Raw genomic sequence first — 23,326 nt, 5'->3', positions numbered from 1 at the left:
TGGAACGTTTTTCCATTTCTTTGTGTCTTCCTCAATTTCTTTCATGAGTACTTTATAGTTTTCTAAGTACAGATTCTTTGCCTCTTTAGTTAGGTTTGTTCCTAGGTATCTTATGGTTTTGAGTGCAATCGTAAATGGGATCAACTCCTTAATTTCTCTTTCTTCTGTCTTCTTGTTGGTGTATAGAAATGCAACTGATTTCTGTGCATTGATTTTATATCCTGACACTTCACTGAATTCCTGTATGAGTTCTAGCAGTTTTGGAGTGGAGTCTTTTGGGCTTTCCACATAAAGTATCATATCATCTGCAAAGAGTAATAGTTTGACTTCTTTGCTGATTCAGATCCCTTTAATTTCTTTTTGTTATCTGATTGCTGAGGCTAGGACTTCTAGTACTATGTTGAATAGCAGTGGTGATAATGGACATCCCTGCCATGTTCCTGACCTTAGGGGAAAAGCTATCAGTTTTTCCCCATTGAGAATGATATTTGCTGTGGTTTTTTCATAGATGGCTTTGATGAGATTGAGGTATGTACCCTCTATACCTACACTTTGAAGAGTTTTGATCAAGAAAGGATGCTGTACTTTGTCAAATGCTTTTTTGGCATCTATTGAGAGTATCAAATGGTTCTTGTTCTTTCTTTTATTAATGTATTGTATCACATTGATTGATTTGTGGATGTTGAACCAACCTTGCAGCCCAGGAATAAATCCCACTTGGTCTGGTGAATAATCCTTTTAATATACTGTTGGGTCCTATTGGCTAATATTTTGGTGAGAATTTTCGCATCTATGTTCATCAAGGATATTGGTCTATAATTCTCTTTTTTGATGGTTTTAGGATCAAGGTAATGCTGTCCTCATAAAATGAGTTTGGAAGTTTTCCTTTCATTTCTATTTTTTGGGAACAGTTTCAGGATAATAGGTATTAATTCTTCTTTAATGTTTGGTAGAATTCCCCTGGGAAGCCATCTGGTCCTGGGCTCTTTTTTGTTGGGAGATTTTTGATGACTGCTTCCATCTCCTTACTGGTTATGGGTCTGTTCAGGTTTTCTAGTTCTTCCTGGTTCAGTTTTGGTAGTTTACATGTCTCTAGGAATGCATCCTTTTTTTTCCAGATAGTCAAATTTGCTGGCATATAGTTGCTCATATGTTCTTATAATTGTTTGTATTTCTTTGGTGTTGGTTGTGATCTCTCCTCTTTCATTCATGATTTTATTTATTTGGGTCCTTTCTCTTTTCTTTTTGATAAATCTGGCCAGGGGTTTATCAATCTTATTAATTCTTTCAAAGAACAAGCTTTTAGTTTCATTGATTTGTTCTACTGTTCTCTTTTGGTTTTTCTTTCATTGATTTCTGCTCTGATATTTATTATTTTTCCTCTCCTTCTGGGTTTAGGCTTTCTTTGCTGTTCTTTCTCCAGCTCCTTTAGGTGTAGGGTTAAGTTGCATAGCTTTCTTCTTCTTCTTTTTTTTAATTTTAAATTTTAATTAATTAATTTTTTACTTTTTAAAAAAATTTATTTATTTTCAGAAAAACATTATTCATTTTTTTTTCACCATACCCAGTGAGTTGTATAGCTTTCTTGTTTCTTGAGAAAGGCTTGTATGGCTATATACTTTCCTCTCAGGACCACCTTTGCTGTGTCACACATATTTTGAGCAGTTGTGTTTTCATTATCATTTATTTCCATGATTTTTTTCAATTCTTTTTTAATTCTTCTTCAATTCATTCTTTAGTAGGATACTCTTTAGCCTCCATGTATATTTGAGTTCTTTCTGACTTTCCTCTTGTGACTGAGTTCTAGCTTCAGAGCATTGTGGTCTGAAAATATGCAGGGAATGATCCCAATCTTTTGGTACTAGTTGAGAGCTGATTTGTGACCCAGGGTGTGATCTATTCTGGAGAATGTTCAATGTGTGCTAGAGAAGAATGTGTATTCTGTTGCTCTGGGATGGAATGTTCTGAAGATATCTGTGATGTCCATCTGGTCCAGTGTGTCATTCAAGGCCTTTATTTCCTTGTTGATCTTTTGCTTGGTTGATCTGTCCATTTCAGTGAGGGAGGTATAAAAGTCTCCTATTATTATTGTATTATTGTCAATGTGTTTCTTTGATTTTGTTATTAATTGGTTTATATAATTGGCTGCTCCCATGTTAGGGGCATAGATATTTAAAATTGTTAGATCTTCTTGTTGGATAGACCCTTTGAGTATGATATAATGCCCTTCCTCATATCTTATTATAGTCTTTGGCTTAAAATCTAATTTATATGATGTAAGGATTGCCACCCCAGCTTTCTTTTGATGTCCATTAACATGGTAAATTGTTTTCCATGTTTCCACACCCTCACTTTAAATCTGGAGGTGTCTTTGGGTCTAAAATAAGTTTCTTGTAGACAGCATATTGATGGGTTTTGTTTTTTTATCCATTCTGATACCCTGTGTCTTTTGATTGGGGCATTTAGCCCATTTAATTCAGGGTACCTATTGAGAGATATGAATTTAGTGCCATTGTATTGTTTATAAGGTTAATGTTACTGTATATTGTCTCTGTTCCTTTCTGGTCTACTACTTTTAGGCTGTCTCTCTGCTTAGAGGACTCCTTTCAATATTTCTTGTAGGGCTGGTTTGGTGTTTGCAAATTATTTAGTTTTTGTTTGTCCTGGAAGCTTTTTATCTCTCCTTCTATTTTCAATGATAGCCTAGCTGGATATAGTATTCTTGGCTGTATATTTTTCTCATTTAGTGCTCTGAATATATCATGCCAGTTTTTTCTGGCCTGCTAGGTCTCTGTGGACAAGACTCTGCCAATCTAATATTTTTACCATTGTATGTTACCGACTTCTTGTCCCGAGCTGCTTTCAGGATTTTCTCTTTGTCAATAAGACGTGTAAGTTTTACTATTAGATGATGGGGTGTGGACCTATTTTTATTGATTTTTGAGGGGAGTTCTCTGTGGCTCAAGGACTTTGATGCTTGTTCTCATTGCCATATTAGGGAAATTCTCTACTATAATTCGTCCCAGTATACCTTTTGCCTTCTCTCTCTTTCTTCTTGGGATCCCAATTTTTCTAATATTATTTTGTCTTATGGTATTGCTTATCTCTTGAATTCTCCCCTCGTGGTCCAGTAGTTGTCTCTCTTTTGCTCAGCTTCTTTTTTCTCCGTCATTTGGTCTTCTATATCATTAATTCTCTCTTCTGCCTCATTTATCCTAGCAGTAAGAGCCTCCTTTTTTTTAATTGCACCTCATTAATAGCTTTTTTGATTTAAGCTTGGTTAGATCTTAGTTTTTTTATTTCTCCAGAAAGGGTTTTTATTTCTCTAGGCAGGGTTTCTCTAATATCTTCCATGTCTTTTTCGAGCCCAGCTAGCAGCTTGAGAATCATGGTTCTGAACTCTAGATCTGACATATTACCAATGTCTGAATTGATTATATCCCTAAGCTTTGGTGCTGCCTCTTTTTCTTTTTCTTTTCTTTTTTTTTTGTGCTGAGTTTTTTTTGCCTTATCATTTTATCCAGATAAGAATATATGAACGAGAGAATAAAATACTAAAAGGGTGGCAAAGACCCCAGAAAAATTTACACTAACCAAGTCAGAAGAGATCCCAAATCAGGGGGAGAAGGAAGGGGGTAAAAAGAAAGGAAAATTTTTTAAAATAAATATATATATAAATAAATTTTAATATAAATAAATTTTATATATGTGTATATATATATACATATATATATATATATAGGACTGGTGAATAAAAAAGAGCTATCCACTTGATTTTGGGTATATTTTGGTCTCTTAGAAGAAACTACCTCCCAAAATAAAAAAAAAAAAGAAAAACTTATATATATTCAAAAATAAGGGTAAACAAGATGGAGGGATGGACTGTGACTGTAAAGATGAAAATTTTAAAAAAATTCTAAAAAAGGAATTGATAAGGTAAGTTTTTTGGGAAAAGAAAGAAAAAAAAAGTGGAGAGACTATGCTCAGGCTGGAGACTAGAACAAAGCCCTGTGCTAGATTTAGGGTATATTTTGATCTATTAGAAGAAATTGTATCCCCAAAATTTTTTTTTTAAGATTTTATTTATTTATTTGAGAGAGAGACAGTGAGAGAGAACATGAGCGAGGAGAAGGTCAGAGAGAGAAGCAGACTCCCCGTGGAGCTGGGAGTCTGATGCGGGACTCGATCCCGGGACTCTGGGATCATGACCTGAGCCAAAGGCAGTCGTCCAACCAACTGAGCCACCCAGGCGTCCCTGTATCCCAAAATTTTTTAGAAAAAAAAAACCCTATATGTATACAAAAAATAAGTTTAAATAATATGAAGGATAAAATATGACTATAATAATGAAGGTTTAAAAAGATTTTTTTAAAGAAAGATATTATTTAGATAAACTAGTTAAAAAATGTTAAAAGAGGAAAAAGGAAAAGTTAAAAAATTAGAATAAGAAAAAAATAAAATTAAAAAAAATTTAACTTTGCAAGACTGAAGAATCATGGGGAGAAAGCCATGAATTCCATGCATTGCTTTCCCCTAGCTCTAGAGTTCTGCTGTTTTCCTTGATTGGTGAGCTTGGTCTTGGCTGGATGTTCTTGCTGATCTTCTCCAGGAGGGGCTTGTTGCAATGATTCTCAAGTGTCTTTGCCCAAGGCGGAATTGCAGTGCCCTTGTCAGGGGCCGGGCTAAGTAATCTGCTTGGCTTCACTCTTTGGAGCTTTTGTTCCCTGAACGCTTCCTGTAGAGCTCTGGAGGATGGGAATGAAAATGGCGGACTCCAATCTCCGGCAGGAGGAGCTGAGAGCTCGGGGCCCCACTCCTCAGTGCACCCTCAGAGAAAAGCTGTTAATCACTCCCATCTCCCTGGCCACGCTCTGAGCTCACCCAGCCTGTGACTGAGTGTTTCTCTCTCTGGTGCATGGTCCCATTTGGAGTCTCCAAACCCAGCAGATTCCTGCCATGCTGCTCCAGAGGAGGAAGAAGGTGAGTCTCCCCGGATCTGCCACTTGTAGTGTCCCTACTCAAAGAGGAGTGGTCCAACTGTGTCGTGGATCATGGTTTAAGGTAACCCCGATCAGAGAGCTCACTCCTCGGCTCTGTCTCTGTAGTCAGCTTCCCCACTCCAATACCTGGGAGCTCTGCCACACTCAGATACCCCCAATCTTTTTGTGACCCCATGGGACCTGAGACCACACTGTCCCTGCGAGGGCTCCACCCCTGCTTACCCTCTGGAGTGATGTCCCTCAGTGGAGCAGACTTCTGAATGTTCTGATTTTGTGCTCCACTGCTCTGTGGCTTTCCAGGAGCCACCCACCCCCCCAACTCTGCCCCATCCCACAGTCTATCTTCCTGTCACTTTGGATTCACTCTCTGTGTCTTACCTTTCAGAAAGTGGTCGATTTTCTGTTCCTAGAATTGCTGCTCTTCTCTTCTATCTCCTGTTGAGTTTGTAGGTGTTTGGAATGGTTTGGTAACTAGCTGAACCTGTGATATGATGTCATCTCAGTCTGCTACTCTTCTGCCATCTTATCTCTCCATTGAGATTTGCTTAACATTATCTCCAATTTTTTTTATTAAGTTTTCATATTTTCTTGTTCTTTGAATATTTTTCTCTCCCCTCTCCCTGGTAGTATTTTGTTCTTGTTTCTTCATTCTATTATCTTATTACTTTGAGGATATTCATAATTGTTATTTCAGGTTTCTTCCCTGCTTTAAAAAAAATTCTGGTGTAATTAACATACCATATTATATTAGTTTCAGGTGTACAATATTGTGATTCAACAATTCTATATATTTTTCAGTGTTCATTACAATAAGTGTACTCTTAATCCCCTTCATCCATTTCACCCATCCCTTCTCCAACCTCCCTTCTGGTAACACTTCTTTGTTCTCTATAGTGAAGAGTCTGGTTTTTGGTTTATCTCTCTCTTTTTCCCCTTTATTCAGTTGTTTTGTTTCTTAAATTCTTCATATGAGTGAAATCATAAGGTATTTGTTTTTCTCTGGCATATTTCACTTAGCATTATCAATGCTAAGATCCATCAATATTGTTGCAAATGGCAAGATCTCATCTTTTTAAATGGCTGAATAATATTCTAGTGTGTCTGTATGTGTGTGTGTGTGTGTGTATGTTGTATGTGTGTATCTCACATCCTCTTTGTCCATTCATATTGATAGACATTTAGGTTGCTTCCATAATTGGGTTATTGTAAATATTGTTGTAATAAACATAGGGCGCATATATCTTTTCAAATTAGTGTTTTTATATTCTTTGAGTAAATACCCAATAGTGGAATTACTGGATCATATGGTAATTCTATTTTTAATTTTTGAGGAACCTCCATGCTGTTTTCCACACCAGCTGCACCAGTTTGCTTTCTCATTAACAGTAAGAGAGGATTACTCTTTCTCTTTATCCTTGCCAACACTTGTTCTTTTTTGTGTTTTTGATTTTAGCTGTTTTGACAAGTATGATTTGTAGTTTTGATTTGCATTTCCCGGATGATGAGTGATGTCTGTTGAACATCTGTATGTTTTCTTTGGAGAAGTGTCTGTTCATGTCTTTTGCCCAATTTTTAATTGGATTATTTGGTTTTTGGTGTTGAGTTGTGTAAGTTATTTATATATTTTAGATACTAACCCTTTATCAGATATGTCATTTGCAAATATCTTCTCCCATTTGGTAGGTTGTCATTTAGTTTTGTTGATTGTTTCCTTTGTTGTGCAGAAGTTTTTTATTTTAATATAATCCCAATAGTTTATTTGCTCTTATTTTTCTTGCCTCAGGAGACATGTCTAGAGAAATGTTGCTATGGACAATGTCAGAAATTACTGCCTGTGTTCTTTTCTATGATTTTTATGGTTTCATGTCTTACCTTTGTGTCTTTAACCCATTTTGATCTTATTTTTATGTATGGTGTAAGGAAGTGATCTAGTTTCTTTCTTTTGTGTGTAGCTGTCCAGTGTTCCCAACACCATTTGTTGAAGGGACTGTCTTCCTTCCATTGTATAGTCTTGCCTCTTTTTTCAAAGATTAATTGACCATATAATCTGGGTTTATTTCTGAGTTACTCATCCTGTTCTATTGATCTATGTGTCTATTTTTTGTGCCAGGGCCATACTGTTTTGATTACTATAACTTTGTAGTATATCTTGAAGTCTGAGATTGTGATACCTCCAGTTTTTTTCTTTTTCAAGATTTCTTTGGCTATTTAGGGTCTTTTGTGGTCCCATACAAATTTTAGGATTGTTTGTTCTAGCTCTGTGAAATATGCTGTTGGTATTTTGATAGGGATTTCATTAAATTTATAGATTGTTTCAGGTGGTAATTGATAATTTAGCAATATTTGTTCTTCCAGTCCATAAGCATGGATTATCTTTCCATTTGTGTCATCTTCAATTTCTTTTAGCAGTGTTTTATAGTTTTCAGAGTTTGATTGGTTTGTTTTGATATCCATCTTACAAAAACTTTCTGCAGAAGTTTAATAGCTTTTCTGCTTATATTCAAGAGTACGTAATTTTTTAAAAAAAAGATTTTATTTATTTATTTGACAGCGATCACAAGTAGGCAGAGAGGCAGGCAGAGAAAGAGGAAGGGAAGCAGGCTCCCTGCTGAGCAGAGAGCCTGATTTGGGGCTCGATCCCAGGACCCTGGGATCATGACCTGAGCCGAAGGAAGAGGCTTTAACCCACTGATCCAGGTGCCCCAAGAGTACATAATTTGAAAGCAGACTGGAAGAACTGAGTATCTGTGAGGTCTGTTGGCTGTTAAGTGCTGTTATTTGATAACCTGGCAGGGCCATTGCTTTGGAGAAACCTTAATATTAGTATTGACTTTCTTCCCCAGGGAATTTTCTTTTAGTTTCCTGCCTAAAGGGTAAAAGCCTGTCAATCATCCTTGTGGGAAGAAGGCCTGGGATTCTCAAGATCATGCAGCATGCTTTCATTAATTTCATTTCAATATTTTTCTCCCACCTTCAAATGTGCCTGGTGTCCCCACACCCCCTTTATCTTACATTTTCTACAGAATAAACTTGTTGTCTTCTACTAAAATGGGAAAGGTGATCTGTGGATATAACTATTAGTAAAACTATTATCATGCTGTTGTTCAAAAGACTGAACCAGTCAGCAACAAATGAGAATTTCCTCACAACTCTGCCAGCACTTTTAAAAGACAGTGTTATTGATGTAAAACTGACATATAATAAACTGCACATATTTAAACGGCATAGCTTCTGTTTTGACACATTCCCTTTGAAACCATCACTGCTGTCAAGATAGGGAACATATTCATTACCTGTTTCATCAGGCCTCTTTGCAATTCCTTCTTCTCCTCTTCTTCATTCTCAAGAAAACACTGACCTATTTTCTGTCACTATAGTTGACATTTTCTAGACTTCTGTGTAAGTAGAAACATACAATATGTACTTACAAATGTACTTTTTCTTTGATTTGTAACCTCCGTTCAAACTAGCTTCCAGTCTTCCTTGTTTTACCCTCTGCTCCAATCTCAGAGGTCCTAGACGTTGGCTGGTTCCAGTTCTTCCACTGCTCACTCAGGATCAGCTTCCACTTGTCCAACAGCTTTCCAGCTTTCAATTTTTTTCCCTAAAAGACTCCTGCGTGAGACTGGGAGCTCTTCAATTTTTGTTGTGAATGTAAACTCGGTGAAGTGCATGCCCAGGAAATGGCCAGACTGATCAAAACGATGCATTTCCGCACCATTGTTGGTGTGTCATTTTCTCTGTGCTAGTGGGTTTGTACCTTTAAAAATCACTTTAATGTTATTTTAATGGGGTTTGGGGAAAGAAACAGAATTAGGTGGAAAGAGTCCATATTGCCATCTTTACCTGGAGGCTGAGACTGTTCATATATGAAGGTTGGTTTACTAGAAAGTTCTTCTCTGGCTAGAGATGTCAGAGCATGTGTGAAGCAGTTGCTGGAAGAAAATAAGGTCATTTCTTATTTGTAATTCACTACATTCAGACTGCCCAATATATTGGTTACATTTGATAGTCAGTAAAAAGTAGTTTTTCCTCCTTCTGTCCTGATGTCCTTTTCTCCTATCCTCTCTCCTCTCCCTTCTCTCTTTTCCTCCTCCTACTTCAGCAGCTGCTTTGGGGAAATTTCCCAGGAAGTTTCTCTTCTCAGGAGGAGAATGGGCCAGCAGTAAGGGAACTATCTTGCAAGGATAAAAGAGAGGCTGCAGGGGCATCTTGGTGGCTCAGTGGGTTAAAGCCTCTGCCTTCAGCTCAGGTCATGATCCCAGGTTCCTGGGATCGAGCCCCATGTTGGGCTCTCTGCTCAGCGGGGAACCTGCTTCCTCCTCTCTCTCTCTCTGCCTGCCTCTCTGCCTACTTGTGATCTCTGTCTGTCAAATAAATAAATAAAATCTTTAAAAAAAAGAGAGAGAGAGAGAGAGAGAGAGGCTGTAGCTCAATTTAGGATAGTGTGAAGGTCACTGAAGATATCTCAGGACTCAGCTAGTTAGGGAATGGATTTCTTCCAGGGAAGGGAGGGAGGATGGGAAGAGAGTTAAGGAGTAGCCTCTGAGAATTGGGATTTCAGGGTCTGCAGTCAGGAAGAGACTCTAAGGAGGCCTGAGCCTGTAGGGCCTCAGCTGATAAGCAGCCTGAAGTCCAAAGGAGGACTTTTTTCTGTGACCAGGTAGAAGGTTCCTTCCTCACACGGGGAGGCCACATGACAGATGAGTGACGGGAGCGTATGAAGGGACATCCCTGGGAGAGGTTTGGAAAATAGATTCAGATAGGGACTACAAAGTTATTATTGAGGAGTCATTTTCATGCTTAATCTTAGGGAATAGAATTCAAGGTCACCCGAGAGTGGAGGAGGATGGTAGGAAGAAGGATAACTGGGGCTTACGCGAGCGAGAGCTGTGGAGTCACTGCTTCGCGGTCTCTCAGAGACTGCTGCGGTCACTGTGAAGACAAGAGATTCTCAGCCTTGGTGTGTGGTATTAACTGAGGGAACCTTATTATTAGCATTCACTTCCTTCTCTTTTGATGAAGTTTAAAGGTCACCATTTCCTCTTGCAAAGTAAGTTCCACAAATATTCCATTTCCAGTGTTAGAAATAGCAATACATCAAGATGATTGCATACTCCCTGTTCTGGGGGAATTCCCAAGGAGGGGGAGGCAGAGCTCTGAGACCGTGAATTCAGAGTGATTACTCAGTGGTAGCACCAGCAGCAGCAGGGACTAGAATTTCCCCACACGTGTCTCAGGCTCTCATTTGCCACCTCAATCTCTAAGTATTTCTACTGACAGAAAAGAAAATATCTGTGGATGAAAGAATTCATTTTTCAGACAGGCCTCCACTCAATGTTTGCTTAGAGGCCTGTCTTCCTTTTCTCTTAGGTGGCAGATGCAAAGGTCCCTGATGTTGGGAGAGGGAAATGTGTGGGTATGTACACTTGAGTTCCATCCAACTTGCAACAGGAGACAGAGATGAATGTCAAGTGTGTTGACATTCTGCAGACTGGACTCAATCTCATCCTGCCACTTCCGATGAGTTGGCAAGGAATGTAAATTGTTCTGGGCTGTCCTTCCCCTCTTTGGGGCAGATGATCCAAAGCTCACTTTCCATGGATGGAGGCTCAGTGGTCAAATGTGGGTGATGCAGCCATGCTGAAAACTCCAGAGAGTTACATGCCAGGAGCTCATATGTCATTCATCTTTTTTTGTTCATGGGAACTGTGGTATCAGGTCTGAAGTTAAGGGCTTCCTACCATCTCTAGGGGAACAAAATTCCCATACCAATCTGAGATGCTTCCATTAGAGACTTTTCTTTTCTTTCTTTCTTTCTTTTTTTTTGGATTGATGTGTTATTCTCAGATACTTTGCTGGTTTTTTTTTTTTAAGATTTTATTTATTTATTTGACAGACGGAGATCACAAGTAGGCAGAGAAGGAGGCAGAGAAAGGAGGAAGCAGGCTCCCTGCTGAGCAGAGATCCCAATTCCGATTCCAGGCTTGATCCCAGGACCCTGGGATCATAACCTGAGCCGAAGGCAGTGGCTTTAACCCACTGAGCCACCCAGGTGCCCGGGTTGTTGTTGTTGTTTTTAAAATTCTCATTATAACTGGCCTATTTCACCTGTTTTTTCATTGCCTCCAGGCCATTCCAGGACCACCATCTGAACACTCATCATCTCAATAACTAAGGATATAAAGCGCTTAAGAGAGGAATAAAGATTAGTACTGGTTTCTTCTAGGAAAAGGACCTGGAGGAAGCAGAAATAAGAAGGGAATGGGCAAAGATGAATTTGCTCTTTATAAAATAGCAAAGTTCGATAAAAAATAGGGCATTAGTGCCATTTGTTTTTATTTTATTTTGTTTATTATTATTATTATTATTCTATTTGACAGAGAGAGAGAGAGAGAGAGAGAGCGAGAGCGCACAAGTAGGCAGAATGGCAGGCAGAGGGAGAGGGAGAGGCAGGCTCTCCACTGAGCAGGGAGCCCAATGTGGGGCTCAATCCCAGGATCTTGACCTGAGCCAAAGGCAGCCACTTAATCGACTGAACCCCCAGGTGCCTCTATTTTATTTTATTTTTAAAAATATTTTATTTATTTATTTATCACACAGAGAGGTAGAGGAATCACAAGCAGGGGAGGCAGCAGGCAGAGGGAGAAGCAGGGTTCCCCACTGAGCAGGGAGCCAGATGTGGGAGCCATGGCTAGTGAGGGAGGTGAGACTGGTATTTGGAAGAAACAGAATGCCACAGTACAGTTTGGATTTAATTCTGGGGGCAGGAAGGCCCTGGTCATCCTCCATCCCTGTGACCTGGCTGGAAGATAACGGGTTTGTGGAATGTCTGCCACCATTCCTTCCCTCTTAAGAAGAAGAAGAAGAAGACTGAGGCACAGAGAAGGGCAATGACTTGTTTCAATAGCACCATGATTTGGCACAAAACAAGGACCAAACCTCATACCCAAGCATGCTGACTTACTCCCTTCATTGCGAACACATCTACTTTAGCCACTGTGGACTGTCTTGAGGATGATACTATTCACCATTATCAGGGCTTCAGCTGCCTTCATGTGAAAAAAAAAAAAAAAAAGAGTTTTAGCTTCCCCACCACCCCCCTACCCCCCAAAATGGCCAGTGTTAACCATCAGGCACAGAGGTAAGAACCCTAGGTTGGGATTCTTGGGGTTTAGTCATACTTGTAATCAACTATTTAAACTTCTCCAGTCTCTCTTCCCACTTGTAAAAATGAACTCCTTTGAACCAAATGGTATCTAAGGTCCTTGCTAGTTATGAAAACAAATGGTATTGGGACGCCTGGGTGGCTCAGTCAGTTAAGTGTCTACCTTTGCCTTGGGTCATGATCCCAGAATCCTGGGATCATATCCCACATCTGGTTCTCTCTTTTTTCTCCTCCAGTGCCCGTACCCGCACAGCTGTCTCCACACCAGAGGCCCTATGTCAGCAAGTCCAGGAGGGAGCCCACACACAATAGCTGTTTATCTCTCTGGCTGAGGAGATCTTGGAATACTTGTTTCCAACATTCAGTACCCTGAGAGATATACAAACCCTGTCCCTTGACCACAAAAGGAAACAAGAAGACTCTGGCTGGGGGTTGGGAGTGAGGTTGGGAGTGAGGGGGGCAGGGAGGAGAACAGCAATGAGGTTCAAGAAAGTTTTCCTAAAAGAGGTGGAATTTAAGCTAGACCCTGAAAAATGAGAATTTCTATTAATGGACATGGGACAGGTGAAGCAGAAGTAAAGAAAATAAAGAGGGTCCCTCTGGTCACATCTGACTCTGTCCCCTGCATTTTCCCCTCTTTTTATTTTCTTTACTTCTCTTTCATCTGCCCCATGTCCAGGTGTGGAAATAGTTATGCAGGTACGGGCACTGGAGGAGAGAAAACAGAGAACCTTAAAAAATGTGGTGTGGACTGTGTGTACTTTTCATGGGGTTCGTGGGAATAAGTAGAGAATCAGAATCATTTTAGAATTGCTTTTCTTTTGCTAAAGTGTATGGATGTGTGTGGGGGTGTGTAGATGGTCCCTTCCCTTCTCAGTGCTGAGACTTAGCAACATAGTTGCCCATCAACAAGGTTTCAAATGGACTGTTAATGTGCTGGATAGGAGTAAGGAAGGCCAGCTTCATAAAGACTACTCAGGAGGAACCTCTCTGCATGGTCTTCTGAGTTGAGAGCCCTGATGGCAGACTAACTTCCTTAAGTCAATTAATTTTGGGGGGGGTGTCGTTTAAGAGTTGCTTATGGGGGCGCCTGGGTGGCTCAGTGGGTTAAGCCTCTGCCTTCGGCTCAGGTCATGATCTCAGGGTCCTGGGATCGAGTCCCGCATCGGGCTCTCTGCTCAGCAGGGAGCCTGCTTCCCTCTCTCTCTCTGCCTGCCTCTCCATCTACTTGTGATTTCTCTCTGTCAAATAAATACATAAAATCTTAAAAGAAAAAAAAGAGTTGCTTATGTGCATACGAAAGATATTTATAATTATTGGAGCCCTAAACTGAGCTGATTAATTTTACTACAATTATGCATTTCAAAAAACCCAAAACTTCCTTAACATTTTAAGTTCAATTTACAAATCTTGCTGTTCTGCTTATAAAGCTAGTTTTGGGTTTAACAATGAGAAGAGCCACTTCACTTTTTAAGTTTATGCTCAGTTATTTTATTGCTTAACCAATTAATTCTCCCTAAATATTTAACTCTCTTGCCTACCACATTTAATTGAGTTCCCTTAAATATTTTAAGTTAAAATTTAATATATCTACAAATTTAATATATATTTCTTTCAAACATTTCAATTGTCTGCCAAGGCAGACTTTAAAATCTAGTAAGCAAAATCTTTCCAAGTATGTAAGTAATTTCCTGTAACTCCAAAAAGAGCAGATGGAAAAAAAAATGTAGTTAATCAGGCTATTAAAAGTGAAATAAATTTTAGAAACATAAGCAAATTGTTTTCCACCCTTCGAATTAAAATCAGAAATCTAATATCAATTTCAAATTGAAATTATAAAGATAATATCTCAGATTCTTTAATGTTTCAGTTTCTTTAATTGTTTCAAACACCTTAAATAGTGAAGACTGATTACCAGGATAATCTTAAAACTTATTTCTGTAAACACAAAATTGTTGAAGCTGTGGGCTCATTTACATCGTCAACTCCATGCTTTTTTTTTTTCTTAAATATTTTCCTGGAGTTGTAAAGCCACTTAATACAGGGGCACAGATCACAGATTAATCATCTGACATAGTTACTAGGCCAAAGATTCTGACCCTGAGTTTCCTGGGTCAAAGATTCAGGAACCTGGTGTGAGCCATTGGCTTGAGAATGTGAGACTGTCATTGGTCTCTTCTTGGGTAACCTGAAGAGTTAAACCACAGTCAATTTTTTAAATTAATTTATAATGTATTATTTGCTTTAGGGGTACTGGTGTGTGAATCATCAGGCATACACAATTCACAGCACTCACCATAGCACATACCCTCCCCAGTGTCCATAACCCAGTCACCCTATCACTACCTCCCCACCCCCCAGCAACCCTCAGTTTGTTTCCTGAGATTAAGAGTCTCTTATGGTTTGTCTCCCTCCCCAGTCCCTTCTTGTTTCATTTTTTCCCACTGCTTTACCTCTTAAATTCCTCATATCAGAGAGATCCTATGATAATTGTCTTTCTCTAATTGACTTATTTCGCTTAGCATAATAACCTCTAGTTTCATCCACATTTGTTGCAAATGCAAGATTTCTCTTCTTTTTGATTGGCTGCATAGTATTCCATTGTATATATGTGCCACATCTTGTTTATCCATTCATCTGTTGATGGACATCTAGGTTCTTTCCAAAATTTGGCTATTGTGGACAAGACTGCTATAAACACTGGGGTGCACATTCTCCTTCGGATCACTACATTTATATCTTTAGTGTAAATACCAAGTAGTGAGATTGCATAAGGTAGCTCTATTTTCAACTTTTTGAGGAACATCCATGTGTTTACCGACAGTGTAGGAGGGTTCCCCCTTTTCCCCATCCTCGCCAACACCTGTCATTTCCTGACTGGTTAATTTTAGCCATTCTGACTGGTGTGAGGTGGTATCTCACTGTGGTTTTGATTTGTATTTCCCTGGTGCGGAGTGATGTTGAGCACTTTTTCATGTGTCTGTTGGCCGTCTGGATGTCTTCTTTGCAGAAATGTCTGTTCATGTCTTCTGCCCATTTCTTGATTGGATTATTTGTCTTTAGGTGTTGAGTTTGTAAGTTCTTTATAGATTTTGGATACCTTTATCTGATATGTCATTTGCAAATATCTTCTCCCATTATGACAGTTGTCTTTTGGTTTTGTTGATTGTTTCCTTTGCTGAGCAAAAGCTTTTGATCTTGATGAAGTCCCAATAGTTCATTTTTGCCCTTGCTTCCCTTGCCTTTGGTGATGTTTCTAGGAAGAAGTTGCTGTGGCTGAGGTTGAAGAGGTTGCTACCTGTGTTCTCCTCAAGGATTTTGATGGATTCCTGTCTCACATTGAGATCTTTCATCCACTTTGAGCCCATTTTTATGTGTAGTGTAAGGTCCAATTTCATTTTTCTGCATGTGGCTGTCCAATTTTCCCAACACCACTGAGTTGAAGAGACTGTCTTTTTTCCATTGGACAGTCTTTCCTGCTTTGTCGAAGATTAGTTAACCATAGAGTTGAGGTCCATTTCTGGGCCCTCTGTTCTGTTCCATTGATCTGTGTGTCTGTTTTTGTGCCAGTACCATACTGTCTTGATGATTACAGCTTTGTGATAGGGCTTGTAGTCTGAAATTGTGATGCCACCATCAATGCCACCACAATTGGTTTTCTTTCTCAACATTCTTCTGGCTATTTGGGGTCTTTTCTGATTCCATATAAATTTTAGCATTATTTATTCCATTTCTTTGAAAAAAAGTTGGTGGTATTTTGATAGGGATGGCATTAAATGTGTAGATTGCTTTAGGTGGCATAGACATTTTCACAATATTTGTTCTTCCAATCCATGACCATGGAACATTTTTCCATTTCTTAACCACAGTCAATTCTTAGGGTCACTTCTTTGAGTTGGGGCCAGACTGATAAATCAGTGGGAATTAGTTTCACAACTAAGCTCCATGGACATCTTTCAAATGTCTTCATGCCCAATTTTTATCTTAACCGCTTTCAGCGTTCCCCACCTGATATAGATAGATTAAATCTTGCCCCTTATCTGGATCCTAATTAATATCTTTTATTGCTTTATCAGCTAATTTCCAATTTCTTTAGTACCTGACTTTTTCCTGAATGTTTGCTGATGACTACAATTCTGTACTCATTATGATTAATGGGTGCTTTAAAATCTCAGCATTCTTATGCGTTTATTGCCTGAGATGGCCTAAATTCTTATGCATTTAATACCTGTAATAGCCACTGCTCACAGCTGCCATGTGATAATGAGTAGGAGGGAGATGCCTCTCAGACTCTTCTAGAATCCAGTAGGACCTTAAAGGAGTTGAAGCTAAGGCACAACATTTGGAGTTTGACAGAGGATGACTCCAAGAGAATGTGCCAGTGGCCAGGGCAGCTCAACCTGTTTGGTCTGAGAGTAAGAGCTGGGCAGTGAAAATGGTCCTGCTTAGGGCGCTAGGGGAGGAGAACCCAGTCTGGGCAGGAATAACAGCCACAAGCCCCTGAGTAGATAGCATGACTGAGCATACTCTGTACCATCTTATTCAGAAGAGAGGTGTAGTTAGGAAGGAGTTGCTTTGTGTTTTTACCCCAGATATTACTGACCAACCTGCATCTGTATCCATGTACATCACCTCCCTTTATCTTCTTCCCTATGGCCTACTCCAGGCTTTGGCTCCTGTTATCCTTCTTTTTCACTCTTACATCATTTTTCTCTCTCCTTTGTCATTTATCTCTCTCCTTCTCACTGATTGATTATATGAACCTACCAATGTATTATAACAACTCCCATCTTAAATGTAAACATTCTCTTTTGAGCCCATGGACCCCTCCAGCTATCACTGCATTTCTCTGCCCCTCTTGCTTCCCCTTTTCTTTTATAGAAAAACTGTTCAAAGGAGTCTTGCCTACTCACTGGTTCCACTTGTTGCCTTTCATTCTCTCCTGAATCAGGTCTGAGAAGGGTTTTGTCCTTAAGCTCTGTCCTCACTTTTGTTTTGGCCCTCACAGCCTCTTTCTCACCAAATCTGAAGTCCAGGCTCTCAGGTCCTTGACCTTTTGGTATTGTTGGACCTGGTGGACGTCCTTCTGCTTTACCCTCTTTCTCCTGTTGTCCTTTTCCCTCTCTTATATCTTCCCTCACCTCACTGGTTACTCCTCAATCTCCTTTGATGGCTCTATTTCTTCCTTTCAACCCCTCTACGTTGTTATACTCAGGACACAGTCTTTGGCTATTCTCTTTTCTAGCAACTCACTCTTGTTAGGTAGCGTCAGGTGACCTATGGCAACATATGCTTTCTACATCCCGGTTACTCCTGAAACTGAATCTCAAGGGAGATTTGGATTTTCTATTCTCATGGCTAATAGGTATCTCAAATACAACTTGGCTAAAACAGAACTTCTGGTTCACCCAATCCCCCACAAACAGGATACCTGCTGCTTCCCGAGGCTTTCCTATTCTTGAAATACCCGCCATTTACCCACTTACTCAGCTTTCAAACGTGTGAGTCCTCCTTGACTTCTCTTTTCCTCCTCTCCTACATTTATTCCATCAGCTAGTTCTGTTGTCTCTATGCCCAGAATATATCCCCCACCACCTATTACCCTTGTTCAAGATAGTGCTATTTCCTGTGTAGTCCATTGCCACAGCCTCCTAACTAGCCTGTTTGCTTCCACTTTTGTCATCCTCTCTTCCTGTCCCCTGGGTCCATTCTTCACACAACAGCAAGAGTGATAAAAAAAAATATCAGGACATCATCCCTCCCATGTTTAAGAACTCCATTGGTTTTGTATGACACACTAAGTCCCAACTCCTTATAGAGACCAGACCCTTGCCTTGAATCACATCTACTAGAGCTGATTACCTGAACTTGCCCCTACCTGGCATTATTACAGAGGAAGAAAAAAGGTCAGAAGGAAGAGTGGGGCCAAGCCTCCCACTCCAGTCTTCTCCCCCTCACAATGCAGCAGAACTCCATTAGGTCTTGTCACTCTAGTCGCCTGGCATCCTGACATTAGCTTTGGTCATTCTTGGCTTTCATCCAGTCCAATAAATAGCACCAGGGCCGACAGCCACATGAGTAACAGAAAGAAGGCCAGACTGACCTTCACTTCCCATTGTACATTTGCCCTTTACCTACTCATCAAGAAAGATGAGAATACCAGTCTTCCCACACTTTCCTAACCTTAGGAAGTTAGATTGCCCTAGGGTATCAGAGCCCCTGGGACATCAAACAAAGGGACTATCAGTGTTCAGTGAGGGACTCCAAGGACTTTTGTAGCTCCGGTGATTTCCATTTCTTTACATTTTTCTTTCCTTCCCTTCTTTCTTTCTTTTTTTAAAAAAAGATTTTATTTATTTACTTGTCAAAGAGAGAGAGAGAGAAAGAGAACAAAGACGGGGAGTGGCAGGCATAGGGAGAAGTAGACTCCCTGCTGGGCAAGGAGTCCAATAAGGGACTCCATCCCGGGACCCTGGGACCATGACCTGAACCAAAGGCAGACACCCAGCTGACTGAGACACCCAGCACTCCATGATTTCCATTTCTTAACTTCCAACAAAACTGAAGAAGAACCTTAGTAAGTTGTTGATTAATAAGTCATTAAACAGAATTTTTGATGATAGATGACTATGTAATTTGGGCAAGTAGCTTAGAAGGATTTCAAAGAATTGTATGACATTTCTGCAGTAAATTTCCTTTCATTCTTATGTATTACTTGTATGTACATGTTTCCCCACTACTTACCCTTCAAAAAAAAAAAAAAAACCAAAACCAAAAACAAAATAAGAATAGGATCAATGTTGAACAGGATCACTCTAATTTTGAGTAACATATAAGTATATGAAATAATGTTTTTAAAAGCTTGGTCTCTGAGCCTGGGTGGCTCAGTTGGTTAAGCATCTGACTCTTGATTTCAGCTCAGGTCATGATCTCAGGGTTGTGAGATCAAGCACTACACCAGGTGCAGCACTGGGTGTGAAGTCTGCTTAAGTTTCTCTCTCTTCCTCTCTGCCCTTCTCCCCCCTAAAAAAAGCTTGGTCTCATCAAGGTATATTGCTAATAATTAATATTCATAATATATTATGTTTTTAATTTATTTATGTTATTTTGATTGGTTGTGTAGTAACAATAATTGTAATGATGACTCAATCTAGAAGAATTTTGAAAAAAAATTTAACATTCTGTGGGCCCTGGAAGGGTCTTTGGGGAGGGAATTGGACTTGATGCTCTAGAAGTTAGGTTCATGATGGTTGGTGCATCAATAGGACATTACATACTTGGGACCAAAGTCTTATCCCTGTGGCTAGGAGGGCACTGAGGTTCAGCCCCCACACTTGACTTCTCTTCTAGGTGTTCCTGATATGTTATATTTTAAAGCCAAATCACAGTGTATGTAGATGTTCCTATATGTATCTGGATTCCACATATCCCTCTGCCCCAAGGACTCATCCAAACCCAGCCTTCACATACAAATCATGTGGACCCTTTTGGCTACATGTTTCTTCAGGTTGAATGGCAGTGTCAGGATGCTCAGGTGGTGGCTGTGAGGACTCCCTTGGCTCACACTTCTCACCCCTGACAGATGACGGATGTCATACCTTTTGTTGGCTCTGAGAGCTGATGGGTTTGGGTGCAGGGAGGGGCTAGAGAGAAAGAGAAGCATTGATTCTTTCAAACAGCCTATGTGGAAGCTCTCATCAAGAAAGGGAGTGGCTGGCTGCATAGTATTCCATTGTGTATATATATCACATCTTCTTTATCCATTCATCTGTTGATGGACGTCGAGGTTCTTTCCATAGTTTGGCTATTGTAGACATTGCTGCTATAAACATTCGGGTGCACGTGCCCCTTTGGATCACTACGTTTGTATCTTTAGGGTAAATACCCAGTAGTGCAATTGCTGGGTCATAGGGTAGTTCTATTTTCAACATTTTGAGGAACGTCCATGCTGTTTTCCAGAGTGGTCGCACCAGCTTGCATTCCCACCAACAGTGGAGGAGGGTTCCCCTTTCTCCGCATCCTTGCCAGCATCTGTCATTTCCTGACTTGTTAATTTTAGCCCTTCTGACTGGTGTGAGGTGATATCTCATTGTGGTTTTGATTTGGATTTCCCTGATGCCAACTGATATGGAGCACTTTTTCATGTGTCTGTTGGCCATCTGGATGTCTTCTTTGCAGAAATGTCTGTTCATGTCTTCTGCCCATTTCTTGATTGGATTATTTGGTCTTTGGGTGTTGAGTTTGCTAAGTTCTTTATAGATTTTGGATACCTTTATCTGATATGTCATTTGCAAATATCTTCTCCCATTCTGTCAGTTGTCTTTTGGTTTTGTTGACTGTTTCCTTTGCTGTGCAAAAGTTTTGATCTTGATAAAATCCCAATAGTTCATTTTTGCCCTTGCTTCCCCTGCCTTTGGCGATGTTCCTAGGAAGATGTTGCTGCGGCTGAGGTCGAAGAGGTTGCTGCCTGTGCTCTCCTCAAGGATTTTCAAAAGAAATGAAATCTTGCCATTTGCGACGACGTGGATGGAACTAGAGGGTATCATGCTTAGCGAAATAAGTCAAACGGAGAAAGACAACTATCATATGATCTCCCTGATATAAGGAAGTGGAGATGCAACATGGGGGGTTAAGGGGGTAGGAGAAGAATGAATGAAACAAGATGGGATTGGGAGGGAGACAAACCACAAGTGACTCTTAATCTCACAAAACAAACTGAGGGTTGCTGAGGGGAGAGGGGTTGGGAGAAGGAGGGTGGGGTATGGACATTGGGGAGGGTATGTGCTATGGTGAGTGCTGTGAAGTGTGTAAACCTGGTGATTCACAGACCTGTACTCCTGGGGATAAAAATATATTATATGTTTATAAAAAATAAAAAATTAAAAAAAAAAGAAAGGGAGTGTTTGAATACGAGGCACACCTTATACCTTCATCCCCAGAAGGCCCCACTTGCCCAAAGATAGGCTTTACCTGGACCCATCTATCTCCAGCTGCCCTATTTGCCAGAAAGTGCGATGTTCTCAGAAGCAAGGAGGTCCCTGTTTTGAGAGAGCTGCCTAGAGCCCTGGAACCATCCTTGCTCCTCCCAGCCCTTCCTTTCCTGGTCCATGTACTTCATTTTATGGTTTTATGACTTGCTTTCCAAGAGGGATTTCCAAGAGGGATTTTAATTTTCATGATTTTTTGTGTAAGCAAACAATCATACAAATAAGAATCACCTTACACCAGTTAGAATGGCCAAAATTAGCAAGACAGGAAATAACATGTGCTGGAGGGGATGTGGAGAAAGGGGAACCCTCTTCCACTGTTGGTGGGAATGCAAGTTGGTGCAGCCTCTTTGGAGAACAGTGTGGAGATTCCTCAAGAAATTAAAAATAGAACTTCCCTATGATCCTGCAATTGTACTACTGGGTATTTACCCCAAAGATACAGATGTAATGAAAAGAAGGGCCATCTGTACCCCAATGTTTATAGCAGCAATGGCCACAGTCGCCAAACTGTGGAAAGAATCAAGATGCCCTCGGACGAATGGATAAGGAAGATGTGGTCCATATACACTATGGAGTATTATGCCTCCATCAGAAAGGACGAATACCCAACTTCTGTAGCGACATGGACAGGACTGGAAGAGATTATGCTGAGTGAAATAAGTCAAGCAGAGAGAGTCAATTATCATATGGTTTCACTTATTTGTGGAGCATAACAAATAGCATGGAGGACATGGGGAGATAGAGAGGAGAAGGGAGTTTGGGGAAATTGGAAGGGGAGGTGAACCATGAGAGACTATGGACTCTGAAAAACAATCTGAGGGTTTTGAAGGGGCGGGGGGTGGGAGGTTGGGGGAACCAGGTGATGGGTATTATAGAGGGCACGGATTGCATGGAGCACTGGGTGTGGTACAAAAACAATGAATACTGTTATGCTGAAAATAAATTAAAAAAAATTTAAAAAAAAAGAAAAAGAAAAACATTGCTTCTGGACTTCCCGGGGTGGGGGGGGGGGAACCTAATCACTTGTCTTGTGTCCAAATGTCAATTTAGGAGCCAGGATGTGGTTAAGATGTGATGGAACTGGGAGGAGACTCTGACTATGGTCCCGTACCCCTGGGTGGGCGTCACACCAGTTCTCTAGGTCATTTTCAACCTGGCTTCCAGTTGAATCGGATGTTTGTGGATAATTCAGCAAGGCTGCACAGGGGGATAGGAATGGGGCAGAGAGGAAATCTGTACAGAAGACACACTGACTTATGCTTCCATCATTGACCATGATGTAGCAGCAACCCACCCCAACCTGCCTTTCAGACTAGATGTGCTCCCACATATCGTTGCATCATTTGCCTTCCCCCCAGCAGATACTGGCTTACTCTAGCCCAAGCATATAGGATAAGCCGTATCCTAACCCTATGGACTCAAATTTACAAGCACTTGCCTCCTACTCTCCAGGTATATGGGATCTCCTTGAAAGCTGGTAGGAGCTGTGATGATATGGTATGTTTCCTACTGGAGGTTACAAATATGTCTTCCCTAGATTGTTTTTGTGTTTTGACTTGTGTTTTTGTGTTTTGACTTTGTGTTTTGACTTTGACTTTGTGTGGTGACTTCTGCAATTTTGGAAAGTTTACTCCTTACATCATTTATTATTCACTTTTTATTTAAAAATTTTAAAAGATTTTTAATTTATTTGAGAGAGAGAGAGAGAGGAAGCATGAGAGGGGAGAAGTGAGTGGGAGAAGTAGACTCCCTGCTGAGCAAGGAGCCCAAAACGGGACTTGATCCCAGTACCCAGGATCACGGCCTGTGCCAAAGGCAGTTGTTGAACCAACTGAACCATCCAGGTGCCCCTTATTATTCATTTTTTTGCTCCATACTTTTGACCACACTGGTCCCAGTACTAAGAGAACCCTTTCCCTTCTTTGTGTGGAACTCCTGCTCATTCTTTCCGGTCTGACTCATGCTGTCCTCCTTGACCATCTGTCCTTCACAGTAGATGTTGTCCTCCTGGCTGCTTTTTTCATGCTTTAACTTACCTCTGTTTGCCACGTTGCCTTATTTTTACTTCTATCCATCTGCCTCTCCTATCTAACTAGGAATGCCTTACCTATCTTGTTTCTGTACTCCTAGCTCCTAGTACATAGGATTTACTTAATAAATGTTTGTTG

The sequence above is a fragment of the Neovison vison genome, chromosome 8, assembly GCF_020171115.1.
Source record: "Neovison vison isolate M4711 chromosome 8, ASM_NN_V1, whole genome shotgun sequence".
In the NCBI taxonomy this organism is placed as follows: domain Eukaryota; kingdom Metazoa; phylum Chordata; class Mammalia; order Carnivora; family Mustelidae; genus Neogale; species Neogale vison.
Note: the sequence above shows the minus strand (reverse complement) of the source record.